General features: G+C 45.8%; 1 protein-coding gene across 17 annotated transcripts in view; it reads right to left on the bottom strand.

The window, feature by feature from the left end:
• Atxn1 (ataxin 1) overlaps positions 1-20,667 on the bottom strand; it is a 410,902-nt gene that overhangs the window by 91,865 nt on the left and 298,370 nt on the right. The window contains exon 1 of one of the 17 annotated variants that reach the window (XM_087589796.1): positions 8,379-8,506. The gene's annotated coding sequence lies outside the window, so the exon portion shown is untranslated. 17 annotated transcript variants of the gene reach the window in all.

Genomic DNA, 20,667 nt, shown 5'->3' with positions numbered 1-20,667 from the left:
ATCAAGAGCATCCCCATAATGCTCCTGGAACCTCTCTGTGGAACGCTACCCCCTGAGCCAAAGAGCGGCCATCTTTAGTACTATTTCAGTCATGCTGCTTGCCAAAGATCATCTCGGCTGGGCTTGTTGACTGCTGATGCTCCCTTCAAGGAAGGAGAAATGAGGAGGGTCCCATGACCCTCCATCTATGCAGTTTTGGGGAGGCCCTCATCCATGATGGGGGAAGACTTCTCAGTGCAGCTGAAGGGGGCCACCCTCAGTCCCTCCCTCGCGATCTGTAAGAAAGCCCGATAAATGTATTGGTTCCTCAGGGAGACCTTTGATGGGAATCAAACTTTGCTTTATCACTAGAACTCTCAATGAGGAAGGGGTAGATACTCCCTATCCCCTCCCAGAGAGAAGATCACTTCCTAATACTGTGTCCACAGGGCTAAAGCCTTTTATACACGAAGCTCTGGGAGACACGCCTCTAAGTCACAGCACCTATATGGACACTGACAAGTCAATAATAATAATAATAATAATAATAATAATAATAATAATAATATATCTATCTATCTATCTATCTGGAGGACGTGGTTTTGAGTCGTGACATGATATTTGGTGATGGGGAAACAGGCTTGGTGTGTGGTGGGTCTGAGCTTCTTTGGAGGCAGCGGCCCACCTAAGACAATGCCGATTTCTACTGAGAACCGAGCTCCGTCTGAAGCCCACGTTCCCTTTGGAAAGCTCCAGCTCAGAGGAACAGATATGAGAGTGGGGTTTTATCTGGGTCAATGAGCGTTCCTTCACGTTTCTGTGCTGCAGGTCCAAAACTGAAATACTCTCAAAGTCAGAAATGAGCAAGCATTGCCGGACGTTCAGTTTCGAAACTGAAGCATTGATCGTTTGTAGGAGAGGTGCTTAATGTGAGAGGTAAGGAGAGAATTCCGTTCTGCAGCCTAAAGGAGCTAATTAAAAAGTGTGCAGGCAGTGATTATGCACTGGGAGGCATTGGGTAAGCCCTTCCTGCTCCATGGGCAGATAATCGCATGCCCAGTTCTCATTTATACAAAGTGTTAGCACTCGTTTCCGAAATGCACTTCCGCTTTTCCATCTCTTACTGCTCAGGGACTCTGGTGGATTCCTTGGGATCCTGCACACTCACAGAGGTACTCAGATACCAGATAATAAATCAGGGGAGAGACAGGTCGTGTGGTTCACTGGTCACTATTAAACCCACCCAGACTCATCTTGGTTCTGTCCTGTAGCCCCTTCTTCGGGGCTAACACTCACCACTCAGAGTTTGCTGCAAGCTATTATGAGGGAGCTAAACATAAAACACCATCTGCATAATGAAACACTGATCCCCAAGAGTGTGGCGCCCACGGCACACATGAATGCTAGACAGAAGATAACCAAATGTCTAGACTTATTCAAACCTGCTTTGAGTAGCTCCAGTTTGTAACTAGCTGCTTTCTCAGCTTGAGAAGCAGACGCTAGCTTGAAGACGGATATCCGTAACTGAACAACAAGCTGGCCCTCTGGGACCTCCTCACCCAGGTCTTTCTGAGTTTATCTGTACGCACACAATAATGGCTCCTTAAGCTGCCATCAGCTTTCTAAAAATACACACTGTTTGAAGCATGCCCAGGAAAAAGTCTTGGCCCTTCCTTCCATTCACTATGTTGGTGGGCTGGAGTTTTTCTAAGTGGATTCCACTCTCCAGCCTTTTCAAATTAAGTTACCAGGGTTGTATAATTTAAGGATGTATGGACTTGGGTCTTGTCACAGTGAGCTAAAAGCACAGTTGTGTCATTCTAGAGCAAACAACAGTTACAATCAGCCAAGGACCCACAGATCCTGTATCTGTAGGCTCCCTATCCACAGATTAACCAACTGCAGGTCAGAATCATTTTGGAAACCAAACCGAGAGTGTCCCTTGAAAAGCAAAATGTGGATTTGCTACAAACTGAACACTGTGTCAAAAGCGCATGGCTGGAGTGATGTCAAACACTGTCAGTGGGCATTGTAAGTAATTTATATAAAATATATTCAAGACCAGGCATAGGTTACATTGAGTGAATATATCTCTCTTATTTAAGGGACTTATGCAACCTCAGATTTGGTAGTCATAGGTGGACATAGTTCCTCCCCACCCTGAGGATAGCAAAAGACAGCTGTTCTCCCTGTCCAGGCTTTGCCCAAGAAACCTTAACATTACCTCATTCGGTTTCTATGACAACACCCCTGACAAATCCAGTTTCTAGGAATGAGACCAACCCTGTGCCAGGACACCTTGGTTCCTATAGTAGATGCGGTAATTTTAAGACATAAGGGATTAGATGAGAAGATAGTTTTAATATTATGCTGTAAAACGAGTGCTGGTTTTGATTTCACTCAGGAGCAACTGCTGGTTTCCCCCAGGCAGGTGGGAGACATAACTTGGTGGGAAGCGAGAAGGCGAGAAGGCGATGGAGTCACGGAGCCACGAGTGAGTCTCGGATCCCACTCACCCCGCCTTGGGGAAATGTGTGGACGCTCATGTGACAGCTTTACATACCCGATGCCCACATGCTGGAGTAAATTAAGGAACTCCTCCTCCCCCCCCCCTTTTTTTTTTACCAGGAAGCTCGTTATAGGAAAAGCAAAAGCAAACGTGCAGCCTCATTTGCTCTACTGATGAAGGGCCCATATGCAAAGAGGTCCTGAGGGCTCCCTGATTCTGTTGGAGGCAAAAGGATCTCAAGGCAGGGGCACAGAGAGGAAATATTTAACTTCCCCTTCTCCTCCTTTTAAAATGCGAGTTGCCAACCGTGGGAAGGTGGGGGCAAAGGTCATAGGAACACAATTTCATTTATCCATAGAAACAATGTTTTGTCGGCTCATCTTTAGTAACATCTTGCCTGCTGTGTGCCCTGCAACCAGCATTGGTTTTCCCGTTTCTGTAAAATGATGTTGGTGGTTTGAAAAAAATACGTCGATAGTTTATATCGATTTAATTATGGCGAGGACTTGAAGCAACAGCGCTTCTTTTCTAGAAGGACCCCATAGTTTCATGTAAAATGACTTCTCCCTAAACTGTCTAAATTAGAGAGATTTTGCTAGCTCAATAATGAATACTGCATCTCACATCTCCTTTCCCCTTTCTCCTCTCCCCGGGGCCTTTTGAAAGAAACGGTTTGCTGTAACCATGGAGCACGCAACAGGGGAATCTATAAAATATAAGAACAAAATGTACTTTATAGGGTTGTGGTGGGGGGAAATCTAAGAAGAACATCTGAAAAAAAAAACCACTCAGTAGAGTGGCTGACATATGTTCAATATACATTAAGGTCAATTATGATTATCAATCCTCTCTGGTCATGAACCTAAAGCAGTTTTCAACCTGGTTTGCTTGGATACCTGTACAATCCTGACGTACAGTCTGAGCTCCTAATTCCATCCCAGTTCACTGTACTTTGCCTGGGTGGCTCACACCTTCCACTCTGCGGTCTGGCGATGCATGAGGGCACTGGAATTCCTCCGTTGTACATTTTCATTTTCACTGGATATCCAGTAGAATGTGGCTTATACCTCACACAACGCAGGCTTTTATTAAATATTTATTGGACAAATACACGAATATAAGCAATACTTGTAAATAAGCAAATATATGACGGAATATATCTAGGAGTGTAACAGCCGGGGGAAACAACAGATGCAGGCTCTACCTGGTAAGTGCGCATGTGCGTGCGCATGCGCATGCGCATGCGCATCTACATGTAACCATGCTGCCAGCGATCAGAGCTAGCTAGGGCCTCACAGGCAAGTACTCAATTACTGAGCCGTACCCCCAGCTCTTATGATACGTAACTTTTTGTCATCTTTCTTTGAAATAAATGTGTTTCCTTTTGTAAGCCTTTTGTAAAATACACTTCTTTTTTAAGGACAAACTGTTAGGCGTCTAGTTTGTCTGGATTAATCTAGCCTAACAGAAGCCTATGGACCAACTTGGGGTTCTATCCATGCTGCATGCAGACAGATCGTATAATGTAGGCGGATCCCAGAATATAGACATTTCGAAGATTCAGGGGAGACCTCGGTCACAAAGGCAAGGCAGATGTCAGGATTAGTCTAGGCGGAAGCACTTAGTAGACAACAAAAGGGAACCACATTCTATGACATGCCTACCCCAATGAGCAGAGAAAGGAAATCACAGTTTTTGTAGGATACTCTGCTTTGCAATTTATGAATATTACAACCATCTACCAAACAACTCTAGGCTTCAAAAGCAAACATGTTCTCAGGACATTTCTCAAAGAAGCCTAATCAAAAACCATTGGTGTCAAGGCTGCAGAAACAGCTCCGAGGTTTAGAACACTTACTGCATTTGCAAAGGAGCCGGGTTTAGTTCCCAGCATCTACGTGGCTGTCCACAACTCTCTGTAATTCTAGTTCCTGAGGATCTGACGCCTTCTTTTGGCTTCCATGATTACTGACCATAAATATAGTGTACATACATATATTCTGGCAAACACGCATACACATAAAATACAATGAAATGACTCTTTGAAAAAGATGTTCGATGTCTTACCCTCAAGGGAAATTACTCCCCATCAAACGGAACTCTGTATAGAGACTGGCACTAAAGAACAACAGAGGACTATGCTCACCTAAAGGACACCATCAAATTCCCCACTGTCCAGTGCTGGAATCACTTCTCCAATCCGGCAGAGGGTACAGGGAGTTTGTGAAGAATGGAGGGACTGTTCAACCAGAGCAGCTTTTAAAGGATAGGCTCTTATTCTTCAGCCTGGTTGGCCACAATGGAAAACCCTTTCTGTACAGAGGTATGGGATGAGTTATAACATCACTCATGCAGTGTATCACCTGGTGCACAGGAGACAGCCTGCAGATAGATACATGGTGGCATCCCAAAGATGCTGCATGAATGATAGAAATGTCATATGCGGATGCAATCTGTCCTTTTCACTCATGGCGTGCCTGCAGTGGTGTCCACCATAGCATGAAGTGGTTTGAATTAGAATGTCCTATGTGGACTCCCGTATTTCAACACTTTGACCCTAGCTAGTTTAGAAGCTGTTTGGGGAGGCTTAGGGGGTGTGGCCTTGATGGAGAAAGTATATCATCAAGGGTGGGATTTCTTTTAATTTCAGTTAAAAATTTTAAATATATATATATTTTAATTAAAATGGAATAATAATCACTTTCTCCTTCCTTCTGGTCCTTCCCAGCCAGGTGCCTGCCCTCCAATGCCTACTGTCCCCTCTCCCCAAATCAATAGCCTCTTTTTCCTTTATTATGGTTATACACATATACACATGTGATGGTATGGTTGTGTGTGTGTGTGTGTGGTGTGTGTGTGTGTGCACAAATGTATAGATAAACTTGCTGAGTACAGTTTTCTTCTTTGTGTGTATATGGTTCAGGGATGACCTCTTTGTGTTGGATAACGAAGAAGGGGGCTCTCATCCCAGAGACAGGGCATTTCTCCCTCTCCCGGCAAGCATTAGCCACCTATAGCCCATTGTGTAGGGCTGGGAGTCTGTGACCAAGTTCTCCTTCTGTGTCAGCATGTCTATTGAGATCACCATAATTCTGGTCTTCTTCATGCAGCCATTTCTAGGGAAGATGGTTTCACACCGGACTTTGTAGTGTTCTGCCTCTTATGGTCTTTCCGTGGGGGAGGGGGGTTGTCAGCTTTAGGACTCACTTGCAGATTGTTCTCCTTTCTTCGTGCTTACAGTTTAAGATGTGAGCCCTCAGCCTGCTGCTCCAGCCACCATTTCTGTATCTTGCTTCCCCAGCATCAGCCTCTGGAACCCTGAGCTCAAACAAATTCTTTCTCCCACACGTTTCTTTGGCCATGGTAATTTATAACAGCAACAGAGAAGTAACCCAGAATGGGGTCTCATATGACACAGGTTGAGTTTGAACTCACACTGTAGCGGAGGATGACCAAGAACTTCTGACCCCCCTGCCCCTACCTCATAAATGCAATGATTACAGACATGGGCTACCATGCCTGGTTTATGCAGTATTGGGGCTCATTGACCCACTGCTTAGCACATACAAGGCAAACATGCTCACGACTGAGCTCCAGCCCCAGCCACAGGGCAGCATTTTAAATGAAAGCTAGAACCTATCTACTGTCTGCCTCATTTAAGAAGTTGAAGATGGAGGGGCCCGAGAGGTGGTTCAGTGGGTAAAGGAGCTTACTATCAAGTCTGGCAACCTGAGTCTGATCCCTAGGACCCACACTGTAGAAAGAGAGAACCAATTCCCTCTCAGTGTCCCTAGATTTCTACTTGCACATCGCAGCATGTGCATGCAGGTATGCACACACACACAATAGATATAGATACAGATACAGATATAGACAGACAGACAGACACGTAGACAGACAGGTAGAAAGACAGATGTATTGTAATAAAAAAAAAGGGATATTGAGGATGGAGATGAGGCACAACTCTATAAACATTTCCATATTTTCGTTAGGAATAGCTTAGCTACTCCAATACAGAGTACCAGAAGGATCGGTTGAGAAGTGATGCTGGTATTCTGCTTCTGTCTACACAGCCTGCCTAGAACCAAACCTTCAGAAACAATCAGGTTTCTCTGCCTAAAATGGATAAAAGTCAGAACCAAATAATCCACGTATCCGAGTATCCCCAAGCCATTTCTCATTTGTATTCACTGAGACAGGGCTTTACTCTAAGATCTGAGGAAATTATTAGAAAGTGAGAAAGCAGACATTACTTTGGGGGAGCTGGGAGACAGTTTTATAATCGAAGTTGTCGCTAGATAGAATGACCCATAAAAATAACACAGAGGACTATTACCTCATAACAGAACACATGAAATCTGTGTCAGTCTCTCTGTCACTTCGCCTCTGTCTGTCTGTCTCTCCACCCCTCCCTGACCCATAATTTAATTAAATATTTAAGCCACTAAGAGGCCAAAAGTCCCTCCAGTTTCACATCTGACATCCCTGTGTGACATGTGACGTGATCACATTTCCTGGCTCGAGGCATGAAACGCTGGTTTCGGGTTAGCACGCTCCTTTTCGAGTCACACGTGAGCCCCTAAGGTTAACAGCTGGAACATTGTAGGTGCCACCTTGGATTATCAGGTCCCTCCAATCGAGCTGCCCTGGCCTTTCTGTTTGAGGTTTGTCTCTAAGACAGGAGTTCACACGCATCACAGGCTGAGGCTGTCAAACTGAAACTAAGACACCAACCCCACTGAACCATCCTGTGTCACTTTAACCATCCAGTGTCACTGTAGGGAGCCAAGGAGCTGGCTGCTAACATTTGCATCTGTCCCCTCCTACGTTGGACAACTGATGACTAAAATATGTAATTTTTGGATAACGGGTTGCTTCTGCTCTGTGACTGGGAGCTAGAAATGAATGTACTCTGGCATTTTAGGCTTGAGTCTTTCCTGTTTCTCTGAATGGGCATATTTTCAAAAATGTCTTAAATGTAAAATTAAACCCTGGGCTGTCTCCTACTCCAGAGAGTTAGACTCAGGCTCAAGGGTGAGGGCAAGACACAGGGACACGGCTTCGCATTTGTCTGTGGGATAGCACGCATGCACACACGCTCACACTTGTGGGAGCAAGTGCAATTGCAGGCAGGTGTACAGAGGAGAGGGCAAGTGTATATGCAGATGTGAGGATTAGGACATATACACACGAATGTGTGTGTGTGTGAGTGTGTATATTATATGGAAGCACAGAGAGATGTATATAGCACGTAAACATGAGAAACATGTGACATATGTATATATACCTGTGGGCACAAGTACACGCACCTGTGTATGGTTTGTGGGTACTCCGTATCATTAGAGAAAGTGTGTGTTTGTGGCATGCATGTGTTCAAATGCACGGGGTGCATGTGCGACATTCTAACATGCAGGGGTGAATGTCTCCACGTATGCACACACGAGCGAATGTACATCTATGCCGTTCTGAATGTATCCTTATGTGTGGGCACGCAAAAGTACAGGGCTCGAGAATACATGGGCATGGGCATGGATGTGTATACCATGCATATATGGGCAGTGTGGGTCCTGTGTTCATACAGAGTAGCTGAATGCATGCAGGCACATCCCTGAATACTAAGTGTGTGTAGTAATCAGGATAAAATGTCAGCTCTGAAAAATGAAAATCAGTGAAGTCCCAAACAGATGTCCCCCCCACCCCACCCCACCCCCGTGGGAGTAAGCACAAAAAACCAAGGCAGGTGGGTGGAGTTAGACATTTAAGCTCATTTCACAGCCCTATTTTTTTTTTTAACACACAGACTCAGTACCTAATATACTAATACCCATGGCAAAAGACAGTCTTGAGAAGGATTTTCAACTTCTAATGTAAGCATGGGTGTGCGTTTTACCTTTGTGTGCAGAACCAATGGTGGCTGAAACACCTTTGTTTTTTATCCCCCTTCTGAGGTAGAGTACAGCAGCCCTGGTGTACTGCTGAAGGCTATTCTTTTGAAGTTCCAGAGATGGTTGGGTAGACTGCCTCAAAAAAAAAAAAAAAATCAGACACTCAGATAGTTGAGCAACAGACTATGGGAAGGTTTTTGGCAACGCAGGTTTGGGGGGCGGTGATGGAGCGGAACCTAAAGGAAGTCTGGCACACCACATCTCACTTTCTCCTTGCTGCCTGCCATGATGTGTGTTTGCCTTCCCATCCTGATGCCTCCGTGGCTTCCAGAGTCTTTGCCTGAGGACTACGATCATTTCCAGGGCAACTTTAATTGATTTTTAGGCTCCTTACTACTGTTTCTCTTGGCCAATTTGTGCTTTCTTGAACAAGCGCAGATGTCAAGCCTCTGGAGACTTGCCGAGGCTGGCAATTTTGTGATGGTCAATCCTACCCCACTTCTGCAGGAACTCTTCTCCAAGAGTTTAATTGGCAGCCAGAGGAAGAGGTCCTGCCCATGGCTCAGGAACTTCACCACAGCCCAGGAATCAGCCAATGAGAGGCACTGTCTCTCACTATGAAGACCCCCGTGGCCAGTCCTTCTCCCAGGACAGCCTCGCAGGTTGGGGAAATATTACCCCCAAAGAGACCTACAGCAGCCAGGATGGCGACCTGGGGAAATAATGTGGTCTAATTTTAGTTTTCCATTTTCACAAGTCAGAAGGCAACCAAGAACGTTGCCGATATATTACTGAAAAGTATTTTCAATAAGATGCTTAAAAAAAAAGTGTCTTGCCCAAGATGGTTGGTCTGAGTCTGACGGGAAATTGTGGACACCAAATTCTATAATGTACTTGAATACAAAGTCAATTAGGGGATGCTTGCCACCCCACACCAAGCTCTAGAAATCACAGGGCACTTGTTATCCCCTCACTCTGAAGACCTAAGGGCTGCATTTGGCCTGGACCTGAGCGCCACGTCTGAGCTGAAAGGTCCTGAAAATCTTGTCATCTTGCATCAGGCGATCTCTCACTACTTCAGCCTGCACCATCCCATCTGTCTCTTACTGAGCGAGCTTTCATCACCTGTCAGTCACGGCTCCTGCTGTTCCCAACACACATATGAGATGAATGAAGGTACAGCCGAGTCTTAAGTCTCATCTTTTTCCCTGTCGCCACTCCTCTGTCCCACCCGTCATGCTGTTGAAGAACAGAGCCCAGTGATACCATTCAGGGTTTGCTAGCTCCAAGCACACTGGCTACCAAGGGCTCTCAGGTATTCTAACCTGAGAAAATCTCGGTGTTCCCCCTCACGTAGGCCTCGAGGTACATGTGAAAGTTTGCATTCCTGGCTGGAGAGCTGCTCATCAGAGGGATGGAAGGGGGGTTGATTTAAGGCGGGCAGGGCCTCACCTGGTCTGTAGGCTCTCAAGAGCAGGAGACAGATGTTGCTTTACGAGTGTACAGACATTATGTAGAGAGGAGTCCAAACGAGCACATGGCTTAAACTACAATCAGCAAACTCATGGGACCCGTCCTCCTGCAAGCCTGCTCAAGGACAGATGCTTGCTGTGATATACAATGGTGTTTTCATGAATCATTTGTCTTTCTTCTCTCTAAGTATCGGGGATGGAACCCCAGGGCTTCACACATATGACGCAAGCGCTCTCTGAGTGACCGTGAGACAAGGTCTTACTGAGTTGCCTGGGATGGCCTTAAACTCACTCTGTGAACCCATGATCCTCCTGTCTCAGTCTCCTGGGTACCTTGGGTTATGAGTCTGCAACCCCAGATCCAGCTGAGGCACTTTTCTTAACAGACTGATGCAATTGTACTCAAGTCAGACTCCTTATCTAGATGAGCCTCTGAAGATGCTTATTCTCACGGCCACTGGCTAGGCACACAGAACAGAGCATTGTAAGAACTCATTTTACAAATACCAAATACCTACTGAAAGTGAATTTATATCTCTGGGATTGCCTGATCCTTTGGGTAAAATCAGGGCCCAAAACCTGAACCGCGACTCTCGGTTTCTTTCGCCATAGTAACTGTGTCCATGTGGCAAATGCTATCGTAGCGAACGGAAGGAGGACAGCCTTACCAAAGCCAGTGTATCCATGCATCTGGGGCGGTGCCAGCACACAACATTCAATGGCTCGCAACTACAAGGTGGCTCGTTTTGGAAAGTTACAGGAAAAGAGGCTTTCCTATGGGAAACCTCTCTCAGAGTCCCACCTTACCCTCGCAGTTTGTCCTAGGCTGTCTGGTGGCACTAGGTCTGTGGCGGCCTTGGTATTTCATATTGGAATTTGCTCGGTTTACTTGAAGGCCATGCCAGTGCTTGTCCTGTTGGACACAATCATTCAGAGAAGCTCTTGTCCACCATACAGTGGCTGTTGCCATGGGAAACAGAATGGGATTCTAGCCTTGCCCTTGCCTGTGTTAGCATCTGTTTCTCTGTGAGCGCAATACCTGAGAGACACAACTTGAAGGAGGAGGTGTTTGGGTTTGGCTCATGGTTTTAGAGGGTTTTCCTGCCATGGCAGGGAAGGCACAGGGCGGTCAGTTCTTGTGGCAACAGGAAGCAGAAACTGAGATAAGAAGTGGCACGGATGACATAGCCCCAAGGAGCTACCCCACTAACCTACTTCTTTTTGCCAGGCTCCCCCTCCCAATGTTTCCACAGCTTCCCCAAATAGTGCCCCACCAGCTGAGGACCAAGCATCCAAAGCAGAGACAAAGCTAACTGCATCCACCCTTCCGTTCAGAGTGTTGACTTGATAAACACCTGCAGAAGCTTCTGGAAGGTACACTTAGAAAGGCCTTTCACAAGGAGGGTCTGCCGTGACCTCTGGATGAATCAGAATCTGAGAGGAAGGGAAGGGAGAACAGCTTGGGGAAGGGAGATGTGCTGTGCTCCAGGACTCTGAAGGACGCCTCTGGAATGGTTCTCTTGGAAGCTTCAGGAGAACTCAGAACGACTCTGGTCACTGCTAGAAACAGCCTTATTGAGTCTCGAGGAGCTTCTAGGTCCATCTGATGGCACTAGGTCTGTGTTGGTGACTCTGCAACATCTTGTGGCCAGGAATTCACATGGCCAATGGTTTCAGACAAGCCTACAGACTGTTCTAGAAGGTGCCCATTGCTCACACACTCAGTAAATGCCGGGGCCATTTCCTAGCTGAACTCCCTTGCCCTTCTAAACTTGTAAGGGATCTCCAAATTATTTTAGGAAATGTTGGCTTCAGGGTTCTGTGTGACAGAGTGAAACAAATGCCCTTGAATGTTTTATATTCAAAATCCTTCTGAAAACATTAGTTTCATATATGGGAAGAATGGGATCCCCACTTCATATCATAGAGCTAAAGTGCTCACCCAAAGTATGACTTCACAGTCAAGATTTAGTAAGAGTCATTTGGAAGAGTTATGGCAGAAACAGGACCCTCTAGAACAGCAGTTCTCAACCTGGGGGTGGTGATCCTCTTTGGAGGTCAAATGACCCTTCCACAGGGGTCGCCTAAGACCATCGGGAAACACAGGTATTTACATCATGGTTCGTAACAGTAGTAAAATTACAGTTATGAAGTAGCAACAAAAATCATTTTATGGTTGTGGGTCACCACAACAGGTATTAAAGGGTCAGAGCACTAGGAAGGTTGAGAACCACTGCTTTCACATAGAGGCTTGTCCTATGGTGCCTTAATTAACTATGGGGACAGTTGCAATTCTGAATCACTAGTCAACACCTGGAGCAGACCACCCTCTGTGTGTGTGTGTGTGTGTGTGTGTGTGTGTGTGTGTGTGTATGTGTGTGTGTGTGTTAGAGAGGCATCAGTAGCAAATAGTTGCATTGGAAATTCAAGGCCACTAAATCACTGGAGACTTCATGGTCACATTTCTGATCCCTGTCTCTGCTTCTTGTCTATTTCTTGCCTTTCTCTCCTTCTACCCAACACCTCCCCGCTTTGCATTGACCCATTCCCCATCTTTTAGAGATATCTTACCCAACAGGAGGCAGGATACAGATCAAAGTAACCCAAAGCAGGGGCTCTGGAGATGGCTTGGTTGTTAAAGTACTCGCTGTGCTAGCTAGACAATCTGAATTTAGATCCTTGGCACTCACATACAGAGACAGGCATGGTGGATGGTACACGCCTGAAATCCCAGCACTGTGGAGTAGGAGAGAGGAGGATCCCTGGGCCTTGACACCCAGATAGTCTAGCTGGGCTCCAGGTTCAGTTGAGACCATGCCTCAAAAAATAAAAGGCAGAATGAGGAAGACACTCAATGTCAAACTATGGTCTCCAAGTGGATATCAAACCTACATAGGACCAAAAGTTACCAACTTGCAGAAGACTAAGTCAGAGCAAGCTCTTCTGGGTTCCTGTCAACCCTTTCTGTGTCCACAGCGACAGGAATGAACTAGGTTGTACAGGGTAAAGCAGGAGTTTTGCATAAGTGAGTGGTACAGATCCAGAAGTAGAACTCTCTAGCTCTCTCTAGCATAGATGTGGCAGTCACTATCCACCAAGAAAGTTCTTTTTACATCACGAGAAAGCAACCTTTCAACCTTTGTGACACTGACCTTTGAGCAGAGCAGTTGTCTGGGGTGGAGTCTCCTGTGAGCCCAGGGAGCTCTTAACAAGATTTCTGTTTACTAGACACCTGCATTTTGCTTCTTCCTGAGTCATGACAAGTCAAAAACATCTTTAGGCACTGCCAAGAGCCCACTGTGGGTGATGGACAAGTCATAACCCATGACATAAAACCAGGCAAATTTTACCTTGGGTTATCTGTTTCCAGATGGAAAACTGCCCTCGAGTGTTGTGGGTGTGAACCTTTGTGTGTGAGCTACGTACAAGGCTTGCTGCTTTGCAAATGCTTTGTTACCAAGTTGTGGGTTAGCCATGAAGTAAGTCTCTTTTTTAACTCATCACATTTCGTGTGTCAGTGGGCAAGAATGGTTGTTTAATGGGTTTAATCACAGGACTGAGTTCAAGAGTTTTTATAACTGTGGTCCATATGAAGTTGTACAAGTAAGAGGAAAACCGAGTTCACTTCTGTATCCATTTTGGCTGCCAAATTATGCAGTCTATTCTATGGATGAGCAATGGCAGAGACAAACTTAGAACCCCAGCATTTCTCCTCCCTGAAAGACAGTATGTTGATTGATTGATTGATTGATTGGTTCATTAAAGACAGGGGTTTTCTTTGTGGAGGCCAGAGGCCAACCATAGTTGGCCTTCCTTAGTTTCTGTCCATATTTTGCTGTTGTTTTTGGTTTGGTTTTTGAGACAGGGTCTGTTATTGGTCTTGAATTTGCCTAGCAGGCCAGCAAGTCACGGGGTCTATCTTGTCCCTGCCTCCCCAGTCCTGGTATTACAGGTGTCCTGGGGTGATCCTGTCCACTGCGGATCTAAACTCAGGCCCTTCCTTACTGACTGAACAATCTCCCCAGCCCCACGCTCGCGTGTCTAGCATGGAAGTGAAACACGTGGGTATGCTTGCACGTTCCCACTCTGCCACCCTCCCCTAAACTCTATTTTAGAAACTCAAGCCATGGGGACCCTTGCTCCTGATTTTGTTTTTCACACTTACAGTCTTGCATTTTAGTACAAAAGCTTCTTGGGTTTGGGCAGAATGTTGTAGTCTATCCTAACTCCAGGGCTTGGGACTCCCGAAGCTGAACTGAAACTCTCAGGCAAGGGCTCCCGAGAAACAATACCACACCCAGATACACGCTGTATAACTGGGCTTAGCTAACTTCTTGTACCCTGAAGAGAAAGCAGACACAGAAAGACTATTGAGTTATATTCCACGGGGCTGGAGTGGTTTTGCAACACTGGGATTTAGAAACACATGGAAAATTCCTCAGTCTTTCAGTAATGAGGACGAGGGTGAGGCTTTGCTGTGTGCTCCATTATTTAATGGGCTGAAGTGAACAGGTCTTTACATCAATAAATCTATCTGATGGGGAAATACAATGCTTAAGGACCTGGACTTTTATATTGGTGAAGGAGTATTGGTTAACCAACCCATGCCTTGTGGCTGTTGGGCAAACGCTCTGGCACCGAGCTACACCTGCAGTTCTCTCCTTTTTATTTTGAGGCGGGGTCTCGCCAAGTCGTCTAGGCTAGCTTTGAACTCTACCCCAAAACAGCCTTGAACTTGCAGTCTTCCTGTATCTATCCCCTGCCTGTCAGGGATACCAGGTCATGCTGGACTAGGCTTTTTTTATACATAAAATACTCACAAGGCATAAAAGGATAAGACACGATCTCGTTTCTCCTGTTACACCAGGAATATCTGAGCTAGCACTCACATGGCTGTTAGGAGTTTTACAATTTTTGAATCTTCACTGGAGTTTCTGTCTGGTGACATTTTTGCATGTATTTTTGTGTATTTTGTATTGTGTTTATACATGTTTGTATGTCTTTTGGGAGGCACGCCTGGGTAAACGTGTACCGTGCACATCTGGCTGTGGCTGGAGGTTACATTGGGTGCTTTCTTTGGTGCCTCTCTGCTTTATTTATTGAGGCTAGGTCTCCCACATGAATCCAAAGCTTGCTTACTTAGCTAGCCCACCTCGCCATCTTACTCAGGGGATCTCCTGTTTCCACTTGCAACCCACTGGGACCAGAGGCAAGTCACTACATTGACCTACATCTAAGTGGTTTCTGGGGATCCAATCTCCGGTTCAGGTTTGAACAGCAATCTCTTTACTCAGCTCCGACACTATTCTTTGACATTTTTGACAGTGCTGGGAGCTGACCCTAGGACCTCATGCATGTGGGGCAGACACTCTGCTAACTAAGCTACGTCCCCCAAGCCTCTTTGTTTGTCATTAGCCAAGATTGTACACGAGGAACTGGACGAGGAGAAGGGGAAGGGAGGGATCTATACATCAGCCCGTTCATATACCAGGTAACACCCAACCATCTTGTACAGCGCTCCTGTCCTCCGCTACACTTTCACACAGCTAACCTCACCGCCAGGGGTCTGCAATAAGTGCTAAGGCAACAGATGATTGAGACTAATCAAACGTCTGGAAAGTTGAAGAACTCTGTGAAAAATGAACCTGGGAGTATGGGGAGGCTGATGGCAGGGTGTGTCAGAGCCCGGGCTGTCGACGGAGAAGAGAAATGGGGCTGAGGGCTGGCAGAGGTCCCCCGATGAACACCCTGGTGACCTATGGTCTCAGTGTATCTCTTGTTCCATAAAAATTCAAGTGCTGGGGACTTAATCCCTAAGTTTGTATGGTAATAATATTTGGCATCGTTGGGAAGTAATTCTAAGTAGATGAAGTCATGGAGGGGTTCCAAAGTGACATCAGAAGCTTTTGATGTGTGTGTGTGTGTGTGTGTGTGTGTTTGTGAGAATATCTATCTATCTATCTATCTATCTATCTATCTATCTATCTATCTATCTATCCATTCATCCATCCATGTATGTATGTATGTATGTATGTATGTATGTATGTATCTATCTATCTATCTATCTATGTATCTATCTATCCATCCATCCATGTATGTATGTATCTATCTATCCATCCATCCATCCATGTATGTATGTATCTATCCATCCATCCATGTATGTATGTATCCATCTATCCATCCATCCATGTATGTATGTATCTATCTATCCATCCATGTATGTATGTATGTATGTATCTATCCATCCATCCATCCATGTATTATGTATGTATCTATCTATCTATCCATCCATGTATGTATGTATGTATGTATCCATGTATGTATGTATGTATGTATCTATCCATCCATCCATGTATGTATGTATGTATGTATGTATGTATGTATCCATCCATCCATCCATCCATCCATCCATCATCCATCCATCCATCCATCCATCCATTTCTTCAGACTGGGTTCCTCTGTGTAGCCCCGGATGTCCTGAGACTCAGTTTTTAGAACAATGTGGCGTCGAACTCATGAAGATCTGCCTGTCTCTACTTCCCAAGTCCTGGAACTGAAGGTGGCGTTGCATTTCCCTCTGATAATTTGTCTTGCTGTGTGTTCTTATTTACATAGATTTGCATATAGCTTGGCCATAGGATGCCCCCCCTTCTCCATTTCCATCTTTCGGGAAACATGCACTGCCTATGGAAGGGAGAAGGGAAGGTCTGGTCTTTTCATCCTTTCTGGGGTGATGCTAGGGATAAGAGGGGCTTGTGTATGAGCCAGACACTCCCTGCCCTATCTTGCCCAGTGCATTTTCTCTAACTCTCCTTCCTGAGTCATTGCTGGGGGATTTGGGAGCAGAGCACTCAAGGCTCATGGTGGTTGCTGGGATAAGACACTATCAGAAGCTTCTCTGTAAAAAAAGGGCTGAGTATTTACAGAAGGAAAAACAAAAGGCGGGAGAAATGGATACATTCAAGATTTTTTTCCCCTTTTATTTTCCTGCCAATCTTTACAACTGAGAACAGCCAAGCCCTCTCCTGTGACCTTCCCCGAGGCAGCTGAGTACAGGCAGGGAGGCATTCTGCTTGCTTTGTTTCTGGGTCTGTGATGATGTGGGTGTTTGGGGGACGTGGAGTGGGGACTGGAGGGGTGTATCTGGGGAGATACCAGAGGGCTGGTGAGACAAACCCCAAGCAAACTGGTCTTTTAGAACAGAAACAGCTGGCTGGAGGGACATGGATAGAGACAGCAGAGTAAGAGGAAAAAAATATACATCTCTTTATTGCAATTTCGCCAATTGGGAGAACATTCTGCTGGGGGGGATGTCTGCCAAGGACTTCTAATTCAGTTTGTTCCACCCATTTTATTTTTAAACCTGAGTGCAGATTTTATTCCTGGGATGTTATAGGACCAGTGTGGGCAGGAATGGGCAAATTGACTTCAGAAATCTTTACAAGTTGAAAGGGACCCCTTCTCAAAGTCTCCAAGTGAATTTCAAGGGGTGAATCTCATTTCCTTTTTCCTTCTGAGGAATGTGACCTTGATGTTACAAAGAAAAGGAGCACGGTTAAAGTTCAGGAGGCTCTGAGCGCGAAGACCACTGCCAGGCATTGTAACCGACACATTCACTCCATTAACCCTCCACTGGAGTTTTGCTTACAGGCCAGGAACCGAGTCCTTCTTATTCACCCTCCTTCATGGATGAGACCGTAAGGCAGGGAACCACTGCCAGACTTGGGCTCAAATCTAGGTCTTGCCAAGGTCAAAATCCCTCTTAGCCACTGTGCGACTGTTGGTGTCTACTGGGTCAGACACACGAACGAACAGTTAATTAAGCAACTCGGCCACTGGGCTACTGTTTGTTGCTATTGTATCATGGTGAGGAAAAGCAGGTTCCTTGGCTTGCACTTTTGAAGAGCCATCTCAGGGCGAACAAGGGTTGTTTACAAATAAAGGCAGGAGCTGTGGTGGCAGCATCAGGGTATCAAGGTGGTGGTGAAATCGGTGGATGTGCATGTACATGTCTATTTCACATGTTGCATGTTGCATGTATGTGTGTATGTACGTATGTATGTGCGTGTTCATGTATGTATGCTTGTATTCAGAGGCCAGGCATCCGCACGGCATGGGCATGTTGTCCTCAATCATCTTCATCCTGTTTTTTGACACCGAATCTCTCATTGGTTCTGGGGCTCACCCGTTGGCTAGACTGGCAGGCCAGCGAGCTCAGGGGATCTTCTCGAACTGGCTTTCCCAGAGCTGGGATTATGAGTGCTTGCTCCGACTATGTTCTGCCTTACTTGAAGATGCTGGCATCCAAATCAGGTCCTCATGCTCACACAGCTAGCACTTCTACGCCGCGCCCTCTCCCCGGCCACAGTGGACGTATATTTTACCACTGCCATGATTATTCATTCACTGGGAAAGGAACCCACGAACTCTTGCGCGGAGCTGCATGCTCAGCTCTGTATACCTCATCGATTTGGGCTACACGAAGCAGTGCTAAAAGGTTCCCTCCCCTCCTCCGAGAGTATTTACCTCAAAAGTCATTTTCCTCGGTTCCTATTTATTACTACTTTTTTGCTCCGTGGTTCTGAGAAACCGCACAGAAAATCACCATGGCACACTTGCTAAATTGACCCTGTAGGGCTCTGCCACTAGTGCACGCATCATCCCAAGAGGGAAAAGAGCCAGTGTGCCAGGCCCATGCTGAGAATATCATCATGAAACCAACAGGGAAATGCAAATCCGAGTCTCTCCCATAGTTCATTTGCATGGCGTTTCTTTGGCTTTGTGGAACCTCGATACTAAAATATCAATTTCTTTTTCTTTCCGAAAGGGTATTAGCTTCATGGGATGTTTACAGCTTGAAGAGAAAACAGGCTTAATAGTTAGAAACATCTAAACCGTACAATTAGAAGCGTGAGAGGAAGAGGGAAGAGGGGTGCTGATGCAGATCTGTCACGCAGACATACTTGGGCTGTTAAAATATGCTTTCCAAGTTTGGAAAGAGGCAGGGGGTGGGGGCTGGGGCTCGTGCATGTCTCTGCGCACACGTAAGTACCGCCACGAAATTTGCTTAACCTATTTCTGTTTTCTTTCTTGCTGTGTTCCCACCCCTACTTCCCTCTTGACAACCTCAGAAAGGAAGAGTTTTGCTTACAGATGATGAAGGGCCTGAACTTAGTCACCAAGCGTACACTTGCAACGGAGTCTGAATGGAAGCTCGCCAGTGTCTGGGCTGGCATTCAAGCATCCTACAACTTTGAATGTATTTCTCTCTCTCCAAATGAATGTTTTTAAACTCTTGGGATTTTTTTTTTCTCCCTTCCGGAGGCACTACAAAGTTCAATCCTCACCTCTCAGTTCAGAGAAAATACACAGCAAACAATATTTTGCTGGAGAGATGTATAAGGAACTCACTTCACAGTGCAGCCTATGGCTCCAATGGAATGCGAGCTTCTGATGGTTTTTTTTTTCTTTTTTTTTTTTTTTCCGGAGCTGGGGACCGAACCCAGGGCCTTGCGCTTGCTAGGCAAGCGCTCTACCACTGAGCTAAATCCCCAGCCCCTCTGATGGGGTTTGTACCAAAACATTTCTCACTGGGTATCAGATTCAAGCACTTCCTGGGGACAGCAGATTGGAAGAAACCTTTTAAAAGTCCATATGCATTGAAATATTGATTATTTAAGTAGCAGGCCATGCCTTATGAACTTACTTTCTGGAATAAATGTGAACTTTGTCTCTTGGGTGACAGTCCAATACAGTCTCCATGGCTACTGGACATCAAGCTCTGCTCAACCAGAATCCGGCAATCCCCTCTATCTGAATATGCCTTTAAGAGAACAATTAATTGATCACCGATTTCCTTGGACCCCAGGAGAAACAACTGTTTGGCGTTAAATTTCACACAGGGTTGGCTTCAAGATATATGGGCAAAGCAAAGCAGAATGATCTTAGGAGATTTCTGGAGATGGAAAAAGCCAGAGTCCTGTGCCTACAGGGAGAGGTGTCTCTCCAGGTTAAGCATGTCCTTGTCATGTGGAGAACAGGCAACTTCCGGTAAACAGGCATTTGGAGGCTTCAGACCACTGGGGCTACAGGCACATGGATGTCTCGATGCAGTCAGTGGCATAGCCCTTGCCTGCACAACCCATTTTGCACTAAAAGTCCCCTCCCCCTTTGACTAATGTCGAGGCATAGCAGCATGAATGAAGGAGTGTTTGGGGGCAAGAAACCGAGAGGTGCTCAAAATAAGGGCAGAAATAGTAAAGCCAGAGACCGTCTGCAGACCCAGGACTCAGGCTCTACCGAGGATTCCCGACAGGACCCTGAGAAGTCACTCTCCATGGGCCCTACGCCTCTCTCGCCTTTTGCTAAGTCAGGTCATTGCTAGACCTCAGGCCTCTGGACCCAGAAGTTTTCAAAAAGCATTCAGCAAACACGGATGCCAGACTCACGACTTAGCATATCCACATATCAGACAGAGACCAGTGAAGCCCCAAATTGATTCGATAACATATGTCCCAGGTTACAGATTCCAAAAGCCCTCAGAGTTTGGCATTGAGGATAATTTTGGGCTCACCCTTTTCCATGTACAGGAGCGCATGCGCACATCAAACAGGCCTAGGTAAGTGTTAATTCTCCAGGTAAAGATGACCCATGACTCTCATTGCTTCCCACTTCTGCTGTTACCCATTTTATAGCTGCCCTGGTGAGTCTTCCATAGCTCCTGAAAGGGGATGACAAGCAGTACAATGTACCCCTTTCCTTAATTTACCTGCACACTTCCTCGGCTGTCATAGAATATATATATATATATATATATATATAT

Source organism: Rattus norvegicus, chromosome 17 (genome assembly GCF_021556685.1).
Source record: "Rattus norvegicus strain SHRSP/BbbUtx chromosome 17, alternate assembly SHRSP_T2T, whole genome shotgun sequence".
NCBI lineage: Eukaryota > Metazoa > Chordata > Mammalia > Rodentia > Muridae > Rattus > Rattus norvegicus.
The sequence above is the reverse complement of the archived record's forward strand: the minus strand, read 5'-3'. Positions and strand labels throughout refer to the sequence as shown.